A 24,728-nucleotide genomic window follows, 5' to 3' on the forward strand; every position below is an offset into this window, starting at 1 on the left:
ATTTCCTACTAATAAAGGGTAATATAATGTAGGGTAAGCCCTCTTATTTGTTCAGATCTTTTTAACCACTGAGGAGCTAATATGCAACAACTGAACAAACAGTGGCCACACAGGTTTCAATTTTTAGAAGCACAGATGACCTCTGATGAAAGAAATGATCAGTCAAGCTCTGAGGCAAGGATGGAAAGCCAGCTAGAAAATGCATTCTTCTTTTTTTTTTTTTTTTTTTTGCTGTGCACCAAAAGAAAAGTTACTTTTAAATAATCATTTATGATACCAAGTGAAAGTGCCTGAAACTCACTGTGGAATTATTACATTACAATAATATTATGGCTTTCAATAATTTGTGCTCTAGGTTCTGATGAACATTGCAAGTGTATTTTACTAAATAGAGGCTATAGAAATCCCTGCAGTTGTTACATTTCATTTGTGATGAAGTTGCTGAAGTCTGAACGTTATCTCTATACAATTTTAATACCACCTAAGCTCCCTGTGTTGTTTACTGCCACACACACTATCCCAAATATCTGCCAAAGTTCAATCTGCCTTAGGAAACCCCTGCCTATGCAGCTCAAACACAAAAGATTTTTTTCCCACTACAGAAAAACATGACTGAAACTTGACTTTGCCCCTTTTTTTTAAAATTCCAAATTTATTTTTATTTTTAAATTCCTAAGTCTAGATACTGCAGTGGCCTCCAGATGTCAGGGCCAATTTCAGCACAAATGCAAGACAGCAGAGACATGTCCAACACACCCACTTGCTGGAGAGGGGAAATAATTCTCTTTAATCCAGGATTTTTAGGAATGTGCTCCCATTTTTTTTTTCCTTGAAACTTGTGGGGTTTCATTTCCAGCATGCCCACAGGTGTCTGAGCTTAGTTTAGAATTCTTTGCTTGCCCACCATTCTCTGGATGCCACCTGCCCCACCTTCCCTCTTAATTTGCCACCTTCTAATTTACCTGGGAGGTTCCTCTGGCAGCCCCTCCCTCAGGGATGACCCCGAGTCCCCACTTCAGAATTTTAATCCACTGAGTCTTTTTGGCTGGGGTGGGTGATCAATACTGAGAGCCAGATTTATGTCCTTCTAAATGTATTAGCTATGAAATAACCATTGCTATATTATCAGGAAAGAGGTGCAATAAAAACAATGCTGTTATGTTTTTATGTCTCTCTGACCAAAACAAATTTGAGGACAAAGTTGTTAAAATCAAACATTGAAATTACCTGTAAATACGCTGTTGTATTTTATCTCCACGATTCTTTTCACCTCTGTATAGAAAGAAAGAGAAGCAAATTAAAGAATATGGTCTCCAGTGAACAGGAAATGTAAATCCTATTAATGCTTATAGGAATTACACCTACACATTTAAAGGGCAGTATAGAAAACCTTTAAATTGATTACCTAACAAATGGCTATAAAATGAGAATAACTTTTTTTTTTTTTCCAAGCACTACATGACTCTATTTCAAACTCCACATTTCATGGATTTTACAGCCCTGGAAGCAGAGTTTGTAAAGGTCATTAAAAAATGTGAACAATATAGAACAATGGAAAACAGCACAAAAACTTAGTGTTTACCAAAATAATAATAATAAAAATCACTAAAAACAATGAGTAATGTCAACATCAATAAAATAGGTGACAATATGGTTGTAATCACCAGGCAGGGGCACTGTATTGGATAAAGAAGGAAGTTCTGGTGGTAATAAAGTAATTTAAAAGCACCTACTTAAAAGACCAAAGGAATCAAATAGCAGCAAGGCTATGGAGCATCTCTGGAAAACCTGCACTAGGGCATTTTGAAAAGTCCAATATTGGTGTAAGCAGCAAAAATCCTGCAGCATGTAAGAGAAAGGGAGAAAGGCACAAAGGGGTGAAATAATATCAAATCTCTTATTTAACAAGAACATGATCTGAAGGAATCTGATGAAATTCAGTGACTCTGACAACCTCATGCTTAATTATTCCTGCACACATCCTCTAATGGTGCAGAATTCTCAGCATTTTATTCTAATTCTCCCCTTGCAGCAACGTGAGAAGGATTATTTGGGATATTGGCAGGAGCAAATGTTTCACCAATCCCTTCCAGAAATGTTGGATTCCAATGAATCCTGACACAGGGAGAACTTAGATTCTTTCAGATAAGGTTATTGATGAGGTGTCTGAGGGTACATACCCTCTTCAAACCTTTTGATAGCACAGCAGTTTGCTTTCTGTTCATGCATTTCATAGAAGTTTTTTGTTATCAGCACCACCCTTCCCTCATCCCAGCTCTCCTCTTTCACATCTTCTATTCCTCCACGCCGTGGATTTCTGGTTTTCATTCTGACTGCTTTCTACAAAGGCATTATCAATATTCTTCCTCTCATCTTAGACTGACACTATTTCTGCTAAGTGACCTGTAGTTGGATTCCCACCCTCCAGTCCTCCTCTCATGGCAAGCAGGAAACTTTCCCCAGACAGATCCTCAGCCAGCAATGATGGAATAGAATTGGAACATCATCTCCCATCCTTCCACAGCTCCTAAGCCCTTTCTGCTTTATTTTTCACTGTCATTGGCTTGGCACAAGCAGTGACTTGCTGGATTGGAAGAGGTTGTATTGCAAATTAATAATGAACTAGCTAAAGTAATTAGCTAAGGACTGATTGCATCCTATGTGCTCAAATGCTGTAATCAGCCTTCAAAGCAGGCACAGTCAAACAACATCAAATCATAGTATTGCTTGGGGAAAGAAAAAAATATCTCAAATAAAATAGCCCAACTGAAAACCCCAGGGAGTCTATTCTCAGTCTTGGTTAATAAAATAAGCTACAAATGTATTCCTTGACAAAAAGCAAATCCTATGATCACGTATAAAATGGAGGAATTAAGTATTTACTTACAACACAATACAGCATGTTTCTTACATGCAATATTTGTACATAAAAATATCATTATCATTGAGTTGTGCAGGTCAAAGGGATGTCCAGGTTTAAAGGTCCTGTGCAATTTGGACTGCAAACCTCTGCTTTTCCAATTGTTGACTTTCTGCAATGCAAAATGAAATAAACATGAAGTCTTTATCCTGTATTGCTTGCACAATCAGATCATTAGATAATTAAAACAACAAAAGACACGCAGAAATATTGGCTATAGATGTAAATCAATTACTCCAGAAGCAATTACTTTGGATCTAAATTAGCCAGGGTTATATGGGAGATATATAATATTTAATTTGCTGTATGACTCTGGCACAAATCCAGGCAGCAGCAGCAGCAAACAAAAGTCACCACTTCCCATTCAAGGTAAAGAACTATGCAATCACTCTCTACTGGTGACTCCAGCTCTTAAAGCAAAGATGTAATTAGTGCTGCAACAAGTTATGGCATGGAAAGGAAATTGTCCCATCACAACTGGACTCAGAATGAAAAGAGCTGACCAGAAGGCAGAGTGAGAACTGGGATGACAAGCCCTTCCAGAAGGGAAAGTAAGGAAGGGAAGATTTCTTTCACAAGTGTTTCCTCTATTTTGAAAAGCTCCATCTATTTGTTCGTGGCAAAACCTACTGGAACATTCACATTTCCTTTTTTCCCCACCCTGTGCCACCTTTCTCATCCCTTTCTGGGATCTGCTGCCTGGTCCCCAAAGCCCTCAGTCCCTCTCCTGCTCAGGGCAAAGCCTCAGGAGCAGCTTGGATTAGGGATGCTCAGGGTTCAGTGTATGGTGAGGTGCTTTGGGCAGTATTTTCTGCTGTAAAGGAGGCCCTTATGCAGGCTGTGCTTTGGAATTTTCAGAGGAAAGATTTGCATTTTCACCTGCCTACAAATAAACATTAAAAATCTTAGTCCATAGCTATACAAAACTGTCTTTCCTTTCTCAGCCAGTCACCCAGATTTGGCAAGGGCTGCTCTGGCACACAGCCCAAAACACCAGGGTAAATCTTCACCACCATGGTCAAGTTCACTTTGCATAGGGAGAACTGCACAATGAATGGGTTTTCTTCTCCAAAAACCAAAAAGCCCCTTGAAAATAGCTACAGCTCTAAGAGAAGTTTGGTTGATGTTACTCCTGCCCCAGGAAGAGAAGTCTCTGTAAGAGATTGCTGAGAACACAACCCTGAGGTACAGCTGGCCATTATCAGGGCAGGTAAAATACACTCACATTAGTTGTAGGACATGTAGAATTTCTAACATGTCCCAAATTGCTTCAAAAAGCTACAAAATTTCAGATAAATTAATTTTTGTGTCAGGCCACTGCGAATCTAAAATCACAGTCAAGCCTTTTCTTTTTGGTGGAAAGCCCAGTAGAGGCAATATGAAGTTTCATTTTAATTCCCCCTCAGAGTGAGAGGAGGTAGGGAAAAGGGAAGAGCTGGGGTCTTTGATCAGAGGGAAAGAAGGTAATAAAATCCCACAAAAGGAGAAGGGTAATAGCTGCAGCTCATCAAAAAGAAAATTGCTCAAAATACCATAAGTAGTTTTAAGAAAACCTCAAATCCCCTTTAAGAACTTAAAATAGGACAAAACTGTGGCTTGGAGTTGTTCTGAATATCTTAGTCTGTGCTGCTAAATCAACTCTCTTTCACTGCACATTTAATCTGCCCCTCTATAAACAAACATTTGGGTGAGTGAAGTTCAAGGACAGGGTAGGGATGCAGGAAGGTTCAGTTCTGGGAGCAGATCTCTCCAAACCAATAATTTCAAGACAGTCTTTGGAGAGCTAGCCCCTTCTAACACACTAAATGAAATAAATTATTAATCAGGGGGACAGAAGCCTTTGTCATGCCTGTGCCTCAGCCCCCACCACCTCCTGATGAGGAGAGTCTGAGCACAAAGCCCCCATCCCTGATCCTGTGCAACTACTGGAAAAACAAATTACCAAGCTAGGAATGTGAGAGAAAGAGCAATTAAATTTTTCCCCTCTTTTTTTAATCAAGGCCTGTTTTGCCTCGGGGGCTTGGAGGGATAGGAAATCAGGCTTTTCAAGCTTCTGCAGAGTAGGCTTTGGAAAAATATCTGTAGCAGACATCCCCGTCCTTTACAGATTGTGTCCTGCCCTTTTTCCTTTCCCTTATGGCACACGTGTGGGGGGAGATTTGTTAGACCTTAAACTTGTCACAAATGCAGTTGCTACCCATTTGCCCCCGTGTTCAGATCGCTTTCCCCAGTAATTACTCAGTGGGAATGTCACAGCGAGCTCCATAAGTTACAGCTAATCACTCTTAAGTGCTGGAAGCAGGACTGTATTTGTGCAAAGAAACAGCAATCAAACACGGTAAGCAGATGGCTGCTCCTTGTCCTGTTACCACACTGAGCACGACAGATTAAGCCATGATGGATTTATCAGCACTGATGGAAACATTAACACCATAAGCTTTTATGGAATAAATAGCTCCTGACATCTCGTCATAACTTCTGATGCCCCAATTTTTCAAAATCTGGGTTGGTTTGTTGGTTTTGTTTTTATTTAATGAAATCCAACAAAGCTTACAGGTTTTTCTGTGTTCTCCTTAAAAGCTGCATCTCAGCACTTCATATTTTGAGAGACACAATTAAATCCTCAGAAACAGTTGAAGAAATCCACAGCATTTCTCTCAACCATAAATTCAATATTCTACAAGCTTTGTAACAATCAATTCTTGTAATTGATAAGTGCCAGTATTTTAAACTGATGGAAGCATTAGCTCATTTGCCATATCTCAAGAATAACATATAATATTATGCATATAGCAGTAAAACAAACATAAGTATCCAAACCCTTTTTCATTCAGATTTATAAGCTGACCTGCAGGCTGGGGGAATGCACTTGAAGGCTTAACTGCTATTTTGCAAACCTAGCAGAAAAAACACCCTCAGATTTTTCAAAAGCCCTCATCTTGTGAGATGCAGGAGGGATAAAAAAGTAAGCAGTTTTCAGGGAATGTGGGTGTCAGCTGCCCGGGCTGCTGCCAGTAAATGAGCAGGGAAATGTTTAATGGGTGCACTGACACAGCAGACACCTCAAACCAGGCTCTGAGCAGCCACAGCCACCAAAGGTGTTCATTTCTAGTCCTGCTGCCTCTAGAAAAGCAGAGTGCTGGCTGCTTAAACTGCAGCCAAACTGTTAACAAACCCATGTACTTTCTGGGGACAGCAGGCGTTTTGGGGTTCCTATTCAGAGGCTGTCAGAAGCAGAAAACAGGCAGAAAAACCCACTCAGAGTCATCAGACAGAGCCAGCTGCCCGTGTGCATTCACTGCTGCACCTTCTCCACTCCTCCCTTGCTGTACTTGAGCTCCTGCACAGGTCATCAGCCTGGGTTTGCTAATTGCTCGTCTGCAGTCTGGGTTTTAATCACCTGATCCATCAAAAGCCCTTCTTCCCCTGCCTATATTCATCTTGTCAGTTAGTGACATTTTTTGTCATGAAAGCAGCAGATCTATTGATAGCATCCCTCAACAGAGTGGAAGGCATCCTGCATTAGCTTTGTCTTCTAAACCAGCCTGTTCTATTACAATTGACCTTCTCCTCTTGATTACCACACAAATCATAGTTCTCTCCCCACTCCTCCCCCTGCTTCCCTTCCCTCCCACCCCCAGTGTCTCAGGTTATTTTTTCTGCAGCCATTCAATTGCCTGACTGCTGCTGGTAATTGGATTCATGTCTGGAGCACAGCTTTCTATGTACAAGTCTGGAATAATTCAAGTAGGACCCTGGCCTAGGGCTGAGGCCATATGTGAAATTCAGATTTGAGTCTGTAAAATCTGGAGTACCCTGAGAGAGGTATAATCCACTTAGCAGCACAAAATCCTCTCCTGTTTGGAACCTGCACTTTCTCTTCTCTGAAAGTTAAATTTCATTTCACTACTCTTTTAAGGTATTAAGGGCGAGGCAGTTTTATTAGGGTGACCTGCTGAAATGTAAAAGTGATGTTACTTTGGCAGCTGTCTTGACTCACTCTAGGAAACAATTTGAGCAGTTTTCATGATAACACAACAATTAAACACCATAAAACAATAATAACACCACCTGACAGCATTCTTTGTGTATACAGCAAACCGTGGAGTCTCCAGAGTCTGAAACTCACCACTGGAACCAAGCTCAGCATAACCAAGCTGTTACACTGAAAACCTTAAGTGCAGTTAGTGGTGTCAGCTTTCCTGCCACACATATTGTATGATTTCAGCATCAATTTCCTCACCTAAAGTTAAATAACAGAGAAATGAAATGCAGTCAGGTTCATCCTCCTGCAGTTCTGAGGGTGTGCAGTTTCTCCCTTCGTGTCTCACAGTTCCCCAGAGAACCAGCCCTAGATTTTGTATTGACTATTAATTAAGCTTACAGAATTCAATTTACCAACAGCATTTAAGGCGCCTGAAACATTAAAAAAAATTGCCATAATCTCCCCTTTTCCCCTTTCAGCCTTCACATCATGAGAAGGAAATAGCTGTGGTTCTATCCACGGTGTCAATTTCCTACAACCCAGTTCTTCAAAACACAAGAGATTTCCTAATCTCTTCCTAATCAAGAGTTTAGAAATTAGGCTCAGGTGCTATTATATCCTCCCCATTAAAGTATTTTCTTCTGAAATCAGTTCATGACTTGAGTTACTCAGTGCATTCCAGTCTGAGACCAGGCTTCCACCTTTACACCTCCGTTTTTGCTGCCAGGAGAGCTTTGAAAGCTCCTGTGCTGCCTCCCAGGCGTGTGGTTGTACAGGTGGACACCAAAGGTGCCTCCCCACACTGTCAGTCAATGAAACAATCAGCCTGAAGCAACTCATTTTGGCCTCTACATCTTCCAGAATATCAGAACAGAAAGATGCCATCTTAAGAAAATATTTCAAAGTTTTGACATTTGACTGAGGGGTCATCTCATACCAACAGAGCAGCTTTTGATTTTCTGGTGATAAAGCACCTGCCTGCGAGCTGGAGGATCTGGGTTATGCTTCCAGCTGTTCTGGATTCCGAGCAAACTGGGAGCACAGGGGCCTCTGACATCCCTGGGAAATGTGTTCTTTCTGCCCTGCCAAAATCAGCTTTCCTGCTCCAATCCTGGAAGCAACTCTTATTTACCACCTGCATATTCTGCAACTCCAGGTGAGCTGCATGGAGTTCAGAGCAGCACCTTGAAAATGCCCTATGGAAAATTTTACTCCCCCTCTTGTTCCCATTTCACTCCATGTTCGTTTCCAGGCCAAAATGAACTAAATTTTCTGGCTGAAAATATCACCCAAAGTGACAGACTCTTGCAACAACATTCCCTTGGACAACTCTTAATTTCCAAATGGTTTTATCCAGGGAAGGGAGCAGCACACCACCTCAGGAATCAGCCCAAATTAACCAGAGTGCCACCAGAATAAGAGAATAACCTGAAATTAGTTAAAATTTTCTTCTCCCTCCCTCCAAGGCTCCTGCATAGATTTGATCACTGCCACTTCTTCCATGACTAAAGGTCTGAACTTTAGGTTGATAATTTTCACCTGAGCCCTTTGGCTCATGTTATCTATTTGCATCAAGAATGAGAAATTAAACTATTCACTAAGCTTACAGAACTCAACTTATCAACAACCCTTAAGATTCCTGAAACCTTAAAAAAAGAAAAAATTGCCATTATCTCCACTTTAAGTGTTCCCATCATGAGAAGGAAGTAGCTGTTGCTCCCTCCACAGTGTCAGCTTTCTACAGCCCATCTCTTCAAAACACCAGAGATTTCCTAATAATTTTTGAACTGCTGATTTCTGACTCTTTTTTTTCCTCTTCTTTGCCTCTGGGACTTCATAACTAAAACCCATCTCCGAGGTTGAAATGCTGGTGATGGCCTGATTTCTTCAACTCTACAAACAGGAGTCAGCAGTAAGCAGAATTTATCTGTTCACCTACATCTATCCCACAAATAACCCAGGCTCTCTTCTGCACTACCTGATTGAAAGTGTACTGAAACGAATGGAATCTGTCTATTGCTGACAGCACCAACACCCTTTGTGGTGGATCTTGTGCCATTTACTTTCCCTAAAACTGCAATTCCTAAAAGTTAGCAATGAAGTAAAAACCTCATCTTCCTCTTTCTCGTTTGCACTTACCACTCACCTTGGGAATTCCTACCACTACCTCACTCCATAGGCCTGAAAATGTTACAGAAAAGAACTTTAAAGCCATTAAAATGACAGAAGAAAACCCCTTTTCTTTCCTTTTTCCTAACTATTTTATAGCTTTAAACTCTTGGCAAGCTGAAATACCCTCTAAATCAGGATGAAAAAAGCCATTTCTGCCCATGCAGTGATGGACAATCTCTTCAGAGGTGCTGATCAACTTTCACCTCAAAGCAGGAGGTTGGAAAGGTCTGAAAAGAGACCAAAGAGCTCCTTCAGGTTGCAGGGTGTGATTCACCTGCTCATTACAGGTAAACTCATTTAGCCAGAAATTTCCATCAGGTTTTCAGACTGAAAGAACTAAAATTCATTTCAGTAGGAAAAAAAACAAAAATAAAAACAAATTTTTTAAAACCCACAAAAAAACACATAGAAGAACAAATGCACTTGTAACAGATTACTTCTCTCTTGGTGGTCATGCAAACAATTGTAAAATAAAGAATACAGGTGCTACCATCTGTATTATCTTAGTTTGTGAGATTTGCCTTAAATTTACATCACAGTGTCTCTACTAATGTAACTAAACCATAATTCTGTCTGTGGGAAACAAAAACTGTCAATGCACTTATACAAAAGTGCCTTGCTGCACTTATCTCAGTCAACATTTATTCTGTGAAATGTAATCAGGATGTTAAATGTTTCTGGGAGGCTTGAGATGCCATATTTTGCCATCTGTTCTAATTATTTTTGAATAATTTGGCAGATCTTGCTTTTGTTGCTGAACTACAGAAGCAGATTTCACCAGTAAAAAAAAAAAAATTAAAAAAAAAGGTATTTTGTTCAAAACTTCAACATTAAAGGGTCACATACCAGTAAGATGCAAGCAGAGGTCCAGAACATCCCAGAGAGAGATAAAGTAGAGGTAAGTCTTCACAATTCTCTGTGGGGTGACATAAAAGTGATGAAAAAATAGCAGACAGAGACAGGTGCTGACATTATCTTGTGAGTATATTCTTCATTTCCTGGCTTATTTTCTTTGAAGAACTCTAAGTGAATTTTTTGAGTTAACCCTCCTCTTGATCAGAGCATGTGAGACCCTCACCCAGGCCCTCAAAAGGAGAGAATCATTATTTCCCTCGTTTAGATATGGAGAAACAAGACAGGAGGCAATAAATGACTTCCCTGAGGTCACACAGGACATCTGAGGGAAAGCTGAAAGCAGCACCCAGGGCTCTCCAGATCCAAACTGGAATGTCTGGAGATACCGTGGGATCTTTTTGGAACAGTCACTACAAATCCAGCTGGACTGTTCTAGGACATGGAGAACCCACTGAAATATCTGGGTATGAAGTCCTACTGCAGCATAAAGGCTAAATACACAATATTGGGCCACTGGAAAAAATGAAGGAGCAGGATGACCCAATATGATTTGGTACTGAGTAGTGCACAGCAGATTGCCCAGCTATTTATTTTGAAGAGAACTCAGTCACTTCAACCTACCTCATCCAAACCCACTCTGATTTTGAAGGGGAAAAGCAGAACAAAACAAAAGCAAACCCCCAAACCCAGCTGGCATTTAAGAGCCATGAGCTGTGATGCAGTTTCTGACACTGCTGGGCACACGACCTTCAGCAGGTCCTTTCCCACCCTGCCTCATTTTCCCATCTGTGAAAGAGGCCAGAAATTCCTCCCTCTGCTGTGAGAACTGATGGATATTTGCACAGCTTCCTGAATGCAACAAAGGCCAGGAAGAGACAAAACATCATCTGAAGGCTGACCATGGCAGGGTTTGTGTTATGATGACTCCCACGTGTATTCACTTTTATGGGAACAGCAAACAGCAGCTTCAGGAGCAGCACCAGTAAGGCTGCACTGACAGCTGGCATAGCACGGACATAAATGTGCTTGAGTCAGTGCTTGAGTCAGAGACAGAGAGGAAGACTGTACAAGGTTGCTAGGTTTGTTGTTTTTTTGGTTTTTTCTTCAGAGTGTCTCTCTGTGGCAGTGCTAGTTCATGATCAAATCAGTGCTTTCATCCCCCAGGCTTAGATAAGGCTCAGGTGCAAAGTGCTCTGGCTTAGATCTCTGTGCACAGCCTGCAGTGGTGCCCTTACAGCCAGAGCACTCAGCAAACACCGCCCCAGGAACCCTCCCTTTCCACCAGCTGAGGAAATAAAAACCCTTCATTATCTTCTGCACACACTGAGCACCCCAAGTGACTCAGGAGCAGCAGCACTGCTGGTTTTGTGTCTGTGCACTGCAGCAATGTGTGGTGTGGGCAGGAAGGATGAGGCACCCTCCCCTCCTGACTGCTCTGGCACCACCTGGCAGCAGGGTTTGACACCAAATTCCTCATCAGAGAGGATGCTCCCTCTGCCAGATCACCTGATGATTTCCATCATTTCATTGATATCTCTGCAGGGACCAAGAGTGGCAAAATCCTTTCTCATTTCAAACTTCACGACAGTTTTTAAATGCAGTATTTTCAAAAATTGGTCTTTATTTGGGGTGTACAATGTAAGGTCTGGCAGGGCCAATGAGTCACTGTTAAAAGCAGAAGTACAGGAGCAGGACATTATTTACATGAGTTATATGAGTTATTGACATTATTTACATGAGTTTCTGTGACATATTTCTTTAGGAAAACCAAAATCAGTCTGTGGTAAGCAAGACACATTACTCTCACTCATTGTGATAGCATCTAATAGAATACTGACTTCTAAATTGCAATAGCTTCTTTCAGCACCATAAAAATACATATACAAACAAAGTATTTTAGTATATGAGACCACATTCATATGACTTCTGTAATTAAAAAAATTCAACTAATGTAAGTTTATTCATGCCAGTCTCAACAAAATGCTAAAATAACTCCCAACATTTGCTTGCAGTCTTTCAAAGAGAAAATGGGAACATTCCTGCAACGTTCAATGGAAGCATTTTTAGAAACTTCCTTTTTGTGAAACATTTCAAATGAAAAGATTTGATTTTCTCATCAGCTGTAATGGTAATTGCAGTGCTAAAGCAGAATTTACTCCAGACACAAAGAACATGCAGAAGCAAGCAACATACTTGGATCAGTCAGTGGATCAAATTCAGAGCTGTGGTGTAAGCAAGAGCTTGTTAATTTTACTGAGAAAGGAACCAGAAGATAGCAGGGAAAGAGAGACAAATAAATGAGAACTCAGAAGGACACGGCACATTGCCAGTAAGAGAGGGAGTATAAATTCAAGTTTACATAAAGGCAAAAAAATATGAATGAAGATTAAAAGGAAAAATTTCCCCAAGCTGTCTTAAAGGTGAGATCCTGAAAAGTTTTTCTTATTTTAACAAACAATAACAACAACAGCAATTTTCCTCTAGGAAGCACAAAACCAGCCATTACGAAGACCTGGGGGAAAACAGGAAAGACTTAACATATTTCCTGATTTACAACCTCATAAACCAAACAAAGAACGTAATTAGGATAATTTCACTCCTCTTTTCAGACCTAATGCTTACTAAGATGCTGGACCAAATACATCTCCTGTGCAAGTGGGCATAACCCTCCCTATCTTCAGTTCCAATTACACAGCTGAGCTACATAAAGAAATGTACCTTACAGGGGAGCCATGGGCATCAGGTGGCAGCTGGGGAGGCTCCTGAGAGAGGCTGGAGCCTCTGGGTCCTTTCCTGAGCCTCGTGGATGTCTCAGGGTGGGAGGGATTTCAGCTCAGCAGGGCACCTGTAGGTTCAGCCTGCAGCTTACAAATGACATTGGGTTCCTCTTCAATCTGTGTTCTGTTGAAGCATCTTCTCCTCCACACCCAACAATCATTTAGCATGGTCAGTTTGTCAGCCAGATCTGCATTTGATACTTTGAAAAATGGGGACATTTTCTGCAAAGTGTGGCAATGTCCCATCAAGTGCAAGTGCAGCTCAGCTCCCACCATCTCTTGCCATTCAGGGGTTGGGCAGACACAACATTTTTGTTTTATTTTCCATCCATCTCAGTAAGGAAAGTTTAGCACCAAGATTTTTCCTCTGAGGATACAGAAAAGTTCTCTACCCTGCAGAGCAGTCAGGACATAACTTTGAACACAAATACCAGCTGTCTGAAATATCTCCTTAACATTAATGTTCAAATACCTTGAGAGATTTTTATGTTTAGCATCTTGAAATCCAAGCCTTTTTTAACAAAAAATATTCTTATGTGGTCTTTATATACCAATCATTGGGGAAAACTCAGCTGTGCATCCTTCTCTTCCTAAACAAGAAGTACTACAGCAATTGAATTCTCAGAGATGTTTGAAGACAAAATAACATCAAGAAAATATTAGAATATGACATGGAAATTGATACAAACAATTACATCAGTACTTAAAAATATGCCTACAGAGAAAGACTAAAAATCTCTAGCCCTGACTGTGGAATAAACCCCAAGTAGGTCAATTTTTGTCTTTCAGATTCCAAGTATTATATGGCTGGAAAATTGTATCCAATAAAATGTATAACTCAGCTAATTAATATCATTGCTCATAAATTCTCACTGAACTCACCCAGCAATCACAGTAAGTGCTGTAAGTGTAGGGTGAGCAGTCTTTCTATAAATCCATATCTGCCAAAGTGGGTTAAAATACTTTTAAGTGAACATTTTAACCGAGGAACTATTGCATCGTTTATATTAACACATGTAAAAAATGTATTCCCAGAAGGATGCTCTCATATTGCCTCATCACAGACTGTAAAGTTCTGTGCTGTGTTTATTTGCAGGAGGAAAACACAAAATGCTGACAGGAAATCCCACATCCAAGGGGGGAAAATGCATATTTAACAGAGGAACTCTGCATCCTCAAATTACAGCTCAATCCAGTACTGTGATACATTCTTCAATAACTTATTTTTTTCCCAAGGAGCTGTACATAAAATCCTAAAATAGAATATTGGAAGGCCTGAGACTGCTCAAATTGTGTAGCACAGAAGATTGTGAACACTTGCTGTTGACATTGTACCAGCCATGCTTAATTTCAGCTTTCATGTCTTGGCCTGCTCAGATTAGCTATTTATTTATTTTTATTTTTTTATAGTTTATATTTGAAGCCCTGTTTGAAATGGAGCTTGAGGAAGGACGCCTTTGTACAACCTTCAATAAAGAAATATCCACATCAGAGACAAAATTGTAATTGAGCTCCTTTCTAGTAATCTACACAAAGGTCTAAAGGAAAACACAGATCAAATGTCTTAGAAGTGGAAAATAACTGCAGACAAAAACAAAATCAAAAGAGACTACAAAGTTAGGTGAACATAGAAGTGTAATACAAATCTGCTATGAATATATGGTTTATGAATAAAAGAATGATTTATTGGAGCTCAAATACTTGTTTAGTTTTCTTAAATATGATTACATTGTGTTTTTCTAGGTCATCCATCCTTTCCTAATCTCATGCTCTGGATATTATATGGATTCAAATATTAGCTGCCACATACAACAGAAAAGTTCTCAAGCTTTTTCTGTTTTAAAGAACAGCCCGAGAAGGAAGGTTCTTAAATAAACCCACATTTTACTGATCAGGTTCAGAGATAGAGTGCCTTGAAATTTCTGAGGAAAGCAAGAAAAAATTAGATTTAACGTGTAGTTGGTAAGGAAAACAAAACCACCCAGCTCCAGGAGACAGATGAACCTGATCCCTCACTCCATCACCACTAAGCAGAAGTTCCTGCTTTAGAGATGACCAGAAAAATCTCCTTGTCCAGATCAACCTGAAAACTCAGTCTGAGCCTTGCAACTGAACCAGGCATGAAGAACTGTATGGAGGCAACTTCTGCTGGGAACTGAACTCGTTTAAAGATATGAGTTGGCTTAGCATGAGCATTTAATTTGGGGAAGGGTAGAGATTAATGGCAAGGGCTCAGTGTCTGTCCCTACACAGGGATGAGCTGGTGACACAGGAGAAATGGAGTGAACAAAAGTGGTAGACAATGGAACAAGGGGTGGGAGCTTCCCCATGCAAGCCTGAGCACCTCTGTGTCAGATTTATTCTCTCCAGAGTGCTGTAGCAAACACCAGGGCCCACAGCCAGCTCTTCCTCCCACTAATGACATTTTTAGAGGGTGAAGACCTCATTGAATCCATTGATGTTGACCCATAGGGCTTCCATTTTCTCTGTGCTGCTCAGTGAATTAGGCAGGCAAGTGCTATTAATGAGAACAGGAGATGTGTATATCCAGTTTCTGACTCTTAGGGTTGCTAACACACCCCATAATTTGAGAGAATTGTGTCTTAAAGGCTATGCTATGATAGAGAAATCACTGGTGATGAGACGATGTTTAAGTGGTGGAAAAAGCTTTGTTCTAATGCTGAATGAATTCCTCTAACATGGACTTTCAAGCAAGTTTTGGATGAAAAATCTCACACTTGGAAATACCTAATTTAAAATAAGAGCTTATATCTCAGGTGCTCTGGAATACAGAAATGAGGAGGCCCATTCCTGTGAAGTGCCAGTCTCAATTATTTTTGTCTGGAATGTGCTGCCCTAGTTAATAAAAAAAACTAAGACATGGACATTTAGGTTTTTTAAGTCATTATAATGATTAAGAGTAGGACTTCTGTGCTGCTTTTTGCAAGAAGAGGTGGGTACCCATAAAAATCCAAGTGATCTACCACCAATGCCATTATTTTAACTGACATCTGTGAGCATATTTTCTTAGGTTGCATCAAGACAGATGAGGGCCCTTTGTGCCCTTCTGACAGTGATGGCAATCATTAAAGATTTACCAGGGTCATTAAAGTGAGAAATAGCAGTAATGCAGAGCTGGATATCACCATCCCATGTGGATTCCACTGAAGTGCAAAGAAAGCCAGCACAGAATAAGCCAAGATCCTGCACTGCCACCTTAACCTCATTTTACAGAAGAAAAAGGAAAGGGGAAAAAAAATATATCACCAGCTTGTCTAAAACACAAGAGAGAAGCACCTTTCACTTGTAGGGAGGCATTGCCAGAGAAGGACACAACATTTCCTGTTGTGAGAAACAGGGTGAGAGCTGAGGGGGTCCTGGTGTCACTGCCTTGGTGCCAGCCCAGGAAATGTCTCTGTCACGTTCTCCAGGGGCATTCCTGGGTGGGAGACGTCGAGGTGGGGCTGCCAGGCACAGCCCACCCACCTGTGCTGCCTGAGAGGGAGCAAAACAATTCCTGAGCCAGGAGGTTGCTCCTGAGAGCCCAGCCAAGCCTGGGGACCCTTCCCAGCTCCTGCCTTCCTCTTACTGCCCTCTCTCTGAGCACAATCCAGGGTTTTGCTGTTCAAATCCAATGTCGAAGCAACATTCTACCATACCTTTGAAATTTAGCCCTTATGAAGGCACTGTGGCTATTTTTAGCAGAGATCAAAAGAATGCAAAGAAACAAACAGCTGCAGATTTAATCAGCTTTAACATGTTTAACTGCAAGCCTGATGACTCAGAAGGCAGACACCTTGCCAAAGCAGCTATATGTAAATTATTCTAAGGTTAAAAAAAAAAAAAAAAAGAACATTTTCTAGAATCATTATCACACATGTGTTCCATTATTATAATACCCTGTGAACTGACATCACAAAAACTGCTGGGGGAAAAGAAAGGTACACGGGGCTAGTAACCTTGCTTTGATTGTCCTGTTCATTCCATCAAATGGAACAGGAAAGAGATCTCCTGCAGAAATCAGTCACTGCTCTTGTTTTAATGCCCCCCCTTTGATTTCCTGAGCAGCTCAGATTAAAGATAGACCTTTCTGCTGTGTGTGATGTGGGCAGGAGCAGGCAGCACAAAGCCCTTTGTCTGCCAGGGCTGTGCTGAGCAGCCAGCCCTCCTCCCAGGGACAGTGCCAGGCTGCTCTGTGCTGCTGGAAAAATGTTCCCTGTCAGTCACCTGAAAAAATGAAACTCACAACACCAGGCAGGGGCCAAAAATTATCCTGGCTTAGAAATAAACAGCGTGGAGATCGCTCTGGGCATGCAAACACATGCTCATACACACCTATGTTTGTGAAAAAAAAGGAAAAATACACACCAGCTCTGAATGCTCCACTTGAGCCAGTTACATGTGAGCACTCTCCTGCATTATGGATGTTGGGTTTGTTGGAACTGTGGCACTCTGGAGCTCAAGTCCCTTTCAAGATAACTTTTGCCAGTCATGCATATCCCAGTGAAAACAAAAAAAAAAAAACCCAAACCCAAACACTCCACGCTCCTATCACCTCACACCTGACACATTGGTCCTTCAGAGGCAGACACAATTATCACAGGATGCACAAGGCTGAGCATGTTTTAAACATATGTTTGACATGCTGCAGTCAATCTCAGTGCAGCTGATAGTGCTGATGGCTGTGTGCAGTGGCAATGCCCCCCCAGGCTCGTGCAGTGCTGAGATAAATGCGTTTCCCAGGTCACTGGAGGCACTCACTTCACCTCCTGCCTCATGATACTTCCAAGGAGCGTGTTATCTCGGGGTAACACATGTCTGCTGCTACCTGGCTCTTTAATTACTGTACACAAAATTCCAAATCAGAGTTAATTGGCATCTCGAGGCACCGCCGTGCGCTGCAGGGTCCTCCCGATGTAAGTGAGCAACTGGTGCAGGAAACAGGATGACCTTGATAGAGACTTCTCCCCAAAACCGATGGCATCTCATGACTTTAAAGCACAACCTGAAAGAAAACAAAATAAAACAATATAAATATTGTAATTGCGTTTTAACCTCAAAAATTCACAATGGTTTGCAATTCGTTTTTAACGTGCAATTTCTTTGTACAAAAGGTAGGTTTTTTTGGGGAAATGAATGAACCAGGATCTCTCAAAATTCGTTCTTTAGGTCATTTCTTAGCAGTAGTGAATGCTCCAGTCATTCTTAGAGATAGCTTTGCACTTTATATAAACAAACACACACATCCACACTACACTAGGGGTAAGGGAGACCCAGTCCTGAGTCTGGAATGGAACAAGCCCCCATGGAAATGAGTTTATACCTGAATATCTGCTCTTTGGGGTCTGAACATTGAAAACACTGAGAATCTGCAGGAGAGCATCTTGCTACAGACACCCAACTGGTTGTACATTTCTTTTAGAAGAAACCTGGTCTTGGAGTTGAGATGCATTTCCTCCTAACCAAACCCATTCTGACAAGCAATAGGATCCCTGATCAGTTGCTGTTATCCATCACTCCACAAAGAAGTAAGGAGCAATCACCTCATTAGCCATGTGCTTCCAAGTAGATCAGAAAAAAAATTCAGTAGTTCAGTCATATCAAATTTTCACTGAATTTTTAAACACTCAAATATGGAAATATCCAGACCTATTTATTTACTATAAATCAGGAACTTTGTGAGGAAATTAAGAACTTCGTGGAAACAAAAGGCTTCATATAACTCTGTGCTGTTCTGAGCTATGGCTGCACAACCAAGTCTATTCTGACCCTGAGAGCAATTGGTCCTGACTTGTCATGGGATGAAAACCCATCACTTGAATTGCTTGATATTTGAGATGGCAATCCATTATCCAGGCTACTTGCACACCAGACAATATCTTACCATAGCTCACTAAAGGAAGATATGGAAAAAATAATTTATTTTTTTTTAAATAGAGCCCTACAGAATCAATAAAGGTGACTTATTGCAGTCCCCAACCCAAGAGCAGGTTCATTAATACCTAACCCCATCCTGAGAGATGTTTGTGCAACCCATTCTCTTACATAATCAAAACTGCCTTAGCATGAATGAGGAGCCAAGGCACAGTAACATTTATAACTAAATAGAGGGACTAAAAGGTTAAGAAAGTGGCAACAACATCAATTAGCTCCCAAAAAGCAATAGCTGTAATATTTTTTTATTTTTTCATAGAATCAGATTATCTTCTAGAGGCACATGAGCCCTTTTAATTTATGAATACATGGAACTTGAAATCTGGAATTTTTTTCATATCTATACTGAAGGCATTTTAGGGGTTTTCCTTTGGCTTCCAGTCTGCCTGCTTGAACACACCCACTGTTCCCATGGCTCTGAGATGGATTAGATAAATTTCTAATTTATGAGGAGCAGTTAATTTCCCCTTTAAAGGAAGGTAGTTCACATGTAGCAAAGAGGCTGTTTGTAGGAGAAAACTCACACACACAAAAAACCCCAGCCAACCCAACCTAACCAACCCCAAACATACAAGCAAAAAGCCATCAAACCCACATCCTTTTCCATCTGGATATTTTTCAGCTCTAAAAGGTGTTGCCACAACTCTTGCCCACCTGTGATTTTTCAGTGTCGCTTTCCATTATGATCCTTCTCAGCTGCAAGAAAGGAGAAGAATTATGAGCTCCTTCACAAAGGATTTAGTTTTACTTTGCTCAGGATGAGAAATTAAGGATGCCCTGACTGACAGCATGTGGTTTCTATTTCTGTTTATAAGCAGCCTTACAATAGTAGGTCAAAAGGATTAGAGGAAGGTCAGTGTTACTCTGTCTAGAGGAAACCAGGAATTGGAGATTCACTTCAATGTTCTTGCTTTCCAAAGAAAGTGGAAATCTTTATATGACATGGTTTTTCAAACTTGCTCTTATTCTTTTTTTTTTTTAGTAATTGAAGTAAGGAGAGAGTTATGGGATTATTTACTTATTTTTTCACATCTATTGCAAAATAATCATTGTACATAGAGGAAAAAAAAGTTAATTGGCTATCTGCTATAGGCCCTGGGGTTTTTTTGTAACTACAAAGGAAAGAAACAATAATATTGGTACAACACACATACTATTTAAGGCATGGAGAAGCTATAATATCTCTGAGCAACGTCACAAATATCATAAAAGAACAAAAACTTCTCTGCAGTTCAATGTTTTCATTTTCCAGCTTCTCACAACAGCCTAATCTTGCTGTTCAGCAGCACCATAGGTGAAAAAACCTGCTCAATTCATGTGGTTTTTCATCAGTTATTGATTTATTGACAACTTGCAAATAACTGCCAATCTTGACCTGTCTGTGCAGATCAATTCCAACAACAGAGCAGGTGAAACCAGTATTTTGGGCAATTGAGAAATGTTAATTTATGCTCACAAACATCCAGGCTTCATGCTGCTCTGTCATTTATTTTCAAGCTGAGGCCTTTTTCCAGTGTTTCCCTGCAATTCCCTGGTTTTTGTTTAATTCAGCTGATGGTTGACTCCTTTTTTATTGATGTGAGTGGAGAAACTGCATCCTCTACACAGCAGAGCAAATGGGGCCCAATTGAATTTTCTGAGTTGCACAATGCAAGCCTCACTCTATTAGGAACTAGTTCTCCTTCCAGAAAAAAAAAAATTCAAATACTGTAATGCTCCAGTTGCTTTTAATGGTTGAAAAATCATGTTCCCCTGAGTGAGAAGATAAGCTGAGAGGATTTTTAATTAAAGCTCACTCTTCCTCATCTTTATCCCAAAAGTCTGTTTCATGCTACGAGCCAATCATTCCCTGACACTCCAGATGTCTTGCAGGCTACCTGGGTGCTCTCTGTCATAAAAAAAAAAAAAACAAGGTTGCACATCCCAGACACCTCCTGAGTTCAACTAAACAAACACACTTGTGCCAACCAACCTGCAAAATGACACTGTTGTTCTGCTGCATGGGATGGATGCAGCACATTTCACATTGATCCAGCCAGAAACTGCTCCAGCAAGGACATTCCAGATGGAAAGGGTTGAAGTTAAGGGTGCCCCCTGCGATGCCAAACAGCAAAAATGCTTCTTCCAGCAGGCTCCAAAATATCAGGTACACACCCTGTAGTTCTTGTTGCTGGGATGATTTGACCCTGGAAGTGCAGATTTGCAGAAGGAAGGGGTGAAATGAATGAGAAATTCCAGGGAAATTATAGAGAATAATGAGTGGGAATGGATTTTTACATGGATACATCACAGCAATGCAAACCTCCTAAAGAATCAGTGCTTGTCCAGGGACTTCACTCAAGTTGCTTAAGGCATGGAATTTACCCCAAATGCCAGGAATACCACAACTAAACCAAAATTAACAACTGGCAGATCAAAACCAGTGCCGATAAATTAATCCAACACTGACCCAACCCCAAAATTCTGCTTCCAAAGGCAGAGGTGCTCTGCTCCTCAGTGAAAGCTGCACTGTCTTTTTTGTACAGGTTCCATGGATGTGCTCACAGCCATAAAAACAAAAAAAAAAGTGAGTAAAATGTTGGGGAAATCTAGAAACTCACTTATTGTCTTTAATGGCAGTGTGTGGTATGTAAATAACCAACTTAAGTAGGGTTTTTACATGAAAATAACTGAAGAAGCAAAAAGAATATTAAAATAATCAGCTAAAGCATAGACAAAGTAGGTCTGTGTACTTAAGCAGAATATTCATATATGGTGAACTGAGCTTTTTTTATTTGCCTTTTCATCAGTCTCTGTTTATATCATGGGATTTTTGGAGGTGAGGAAGGTACCAAGGCACCGGGGACAAGATTTTCACTGCTTTTCTCCCTCTCCCATTTTTAACATATGTTTTGTTTCGATAATGTTTTGTTTAGGTAATGATTTGTTTCAATTGGCTGGTGGGTTTAATTATTACTTTTACCACAACCTTGTTTATGCTGGAATGTTCATGATTTTGCCCTGAACTCCTTTGATTACTCATCACATTTTTACGAGTTCCATTTGCAGCACTGTTATCTCTTGATCTTCTGCTGTTTGCCCGTATGTTTAAAGGTTTCCAAACTAATTAAGACAATTAACTAAAAAAAGACTAATTGCATTCATAAATGAGACGTGGCACTTCTGATTAGCAGGTGGCTCCTTTCTGGTATAGATACATAAAAGCAGATGGAAATGTGGCAGACTTAGTTATATTTAATGTGCCCACTTCCTTCCAGACTGCTCCTCTTTCCAGCTAATGACAATAAAACCTGTAAAATCTTCAGATTACTCCTTTTTTTTTTTTTTTTTTTTTTTTTTGGCTTTTGCCATTTCTCATTTGAAATCCTGGCCATTCTTGACTAGGAGTTTCCAAACTGTTTTTCTTAAATGTTTTGTCATTTCTATTTATGGGCTTTAAGGTGCCTGGAAGAACAAGAGGATCAGAAATACTCAAAAATAAGAAATCTGCTCCTTAATTAGGTGTGCAATCAATGGTGTAAATAATTTTTAGTGACATTTTTAAAGAAAATATGCTTTAAAAGGCAGCTTCTGCTCTTGTTTTTTGCTATATTTCCATATAAAAACAGACATTTATCACATTTTTCACATATTTTCTCCAGTACCCCAAAATCACTTTTCATAACACGTAATTAATTCTTAACCAAATGCATTGAGGATATAAAGAAGCAACTTTTTTGTTGCCCTGACAATCTATGACAATTTTAGCAGTGCACAAGTGAAAAAAACACCCAAAAAATAACAGTACAACCACATGACAGTGTAGGAAATTACCAGCTATGGATGCCTGAGGAATATTAGTAACTTATAAATTTTATATCCAAAATAAATTCACTGCTTTGAAGTTCAGGAAAACAATATCACAGTTTTAGGGTGTTTGGACAAAAGAAGTTCAACATGAATCCAAAGTCAATCACTCTAAGTTTTAGCACTTATTTTATGAAACACTTTTCTATACACTTATATGAGGATAGCTCTGCAAAAGATTATCTTGGATCTATGCAAGGAAATTTTCTTTCTATTAGCCCAAATGATCTATTTGACACTAACTTTTGGATGATGCAGCACTTTTAAGAGGAGGTATTTCAGAGCAAGTGAGAGGAGCAAAAAAAAAAAAAAAAATCAAAAATCAGACCACAGTGACTAAATTATGTTGAAGCAAAAAGCCTGAAGTTCTTCCCTACCAAATTCTGATTGTCTTCAATGCATCTGGCCACACAATTTTTATGTAAAAATATAAGAAAGTGGTGAAAATGTTGAGGTATTTGGTGCCTAGCAGCTCCACTTTTGTTGTATCATTCAACCAAAAGCTCTTAGAGAATAATACAGACAGAATGGGACACGACTCTGTTGTTTAGAGTAATGTGGAAAAAAAAAAAGAAAAAAAACAATGGATAAACATGACAGGGTGCTGATGGTCCAAGATTTTCACCTGTATCCAAGAGCAAGAAGGATTCCCCTCCCTAACTCTGGGTCCCTTTTATCTCAGTTCTCCTCCATTCAGAGACACACACTAAACAATAGGGCTGAAATGCAAAGATGTGTAGCTTTTTCCAGATAGCAATAATGAGAAAGTGTCCTAAGTCCCAACCACAAATTAAAAGGACTGCCACAGCATTTAAATTAGAAAAATGTGACACCAGGGTATTTCCTAAATTCAGAACTTTCAATATATCCAGGAAATTGTTGTGAATAACAGTATTCTAAAATAACTTCAGACTGCCTTGTCTTTAATTCAAGATATCTGTGTCTTCAGCAAAAAGTTTAGATGCATGAGGACTTGAGGATTTTATGAGTGCAGCTCCTTAAAAATACCTATTTGCTGTTCAATAAACAAAACCTGAAAGTTATGCTGGCCAATAAATCTGAGTAAGTGCTCTTAGTGCAGATGCTATTGAGCACCAGCATCCTGCATCAGCTGTAAGGGAACAGGATGACTCAGGGAATTGGTAATGGGATCCAGAGCCTTTCACCCCTGGGTCAATAGTTATAATCTGAAACAGAGCAGGAGTCAATGCCATGTCAGCCCTGTCTGCTGCCAAATCAGTCTGTGGCCTCCAGACAATTCCTGCACAAGGAACACTGGAACCACAAGAGGCAGGAGGAAAACCCTGGCACTGATATCTGGCACCAGCAAAAGAGTGGGAAAGCCAAGGAATCGTCTGGGGAAATATGGGCAGCTTTTAAAATACCAAAGGGGAAGTGTTTCAGTAAAGAAGTTAAGGGAAATGGTTTGCAGCAACTTTTCATCTTTTATGGTGCTGGCAACTCTTGTGAGAGTGAAGCTACTTGAAATGTAAAGTGTTCACCACTCATACAAAAATATCAGACAATGTAAATTTTGTGTCCATAAATACTGGGCAGGATCCACAGCCTGCACACATCAATACCCTGTGATGTCACCTCTGTAACTACACACAACCTGCAGCTGCTCTGACATAGCTCAAACCTGCAGAGAGATGTGTGTCACCATCACAATAACAGGCAGGCAGACTTATTTTCAGATCTGTTAACAGCTATTTTCGACACTGTGTGTCATTGTGCAGCCCCAGCCTGTGGCTCCATCACATCCACCTCCACTCCCAAGGCAACAATCTGCACTGCAGTGTCTTTGCTGAGTTTAAATTCCAAAATCCTGAACACCACTGCTCATGCAGCAACAGGCTTTCCACTATGGAGAGGCTAACAATGAATCATTATCAAAAATATGAAGGGGAAAAAGGAATAGTTCAGTCATCCTGTCTGAACATGTTTAACTTCCCACCACCAAGAATATGAGAAAAAGACATCAGGATTACCTTTATCTGGGACACATGGTACCAATGGGCAGCAGGTCTTTTCTGGAAAGAGGGATCTGGATTAGGTTATTCTGGTGTTTATTGTTAAATTCCAAGAACAAGCACTGGGAGCCCTGTTAATCTTTAACTGTGATGCCATGGACAAATCTATGAACATGAAATATACTCCAGCGTCTCAGCTCATTGTGCAAAATGTTTCAATCACCAGAGGAAATGTATCAGATTATCAGAAACTTCCCTACAATCAC

General features: G+C 40.2%; 1 long non-coding RNA gene across 2 annotated transcripts; it reads right to left on the reverse strand.

Moving 5' to 3' along the window:
* Positions 1-11,535: 11,535 nt before the first annotated feature.
* Positions 11,536-24,524, reverse strand: LOC148224650 (uncharacterized). Of its 2 annotated transcripts, none has more exons than XR_015800921.1 (4): positions 24,481-24,524; positions 20,616-20,829; positions 19,298-19,339; positions 11,536-17,714 (listed from the first exon to the last, which is right to left on the reverse strand). It is a non-coding gene; the product is annotated as an uncharacterized LOC148224650 (long non-coding RNA). The 2 variants fall into 2 exon arrangements; XR_015800915.1 differs by having other exon boundaries at positions 19,239-19,339.
* Between the last annotated feature and the right edge of the window lie 204 nt (positions 24,525-24,728).

The sequence above is a fragment of the Sturnus vulgaris genome, chromosome 2, assembly GCF_052056855.1.
Source record: "Sturnus vulgaris isolate bStuVul1 chromosome 2, bStuVul1.hap1, whole genome shotgun sequence".
Taxonomy (NCBI): domain Eukaryota; kingdom Metazoa; phylum Chordata; class Aves; order Passeriformes; family Sturnidae; genus Sturnus; species Sturnus vulgaris.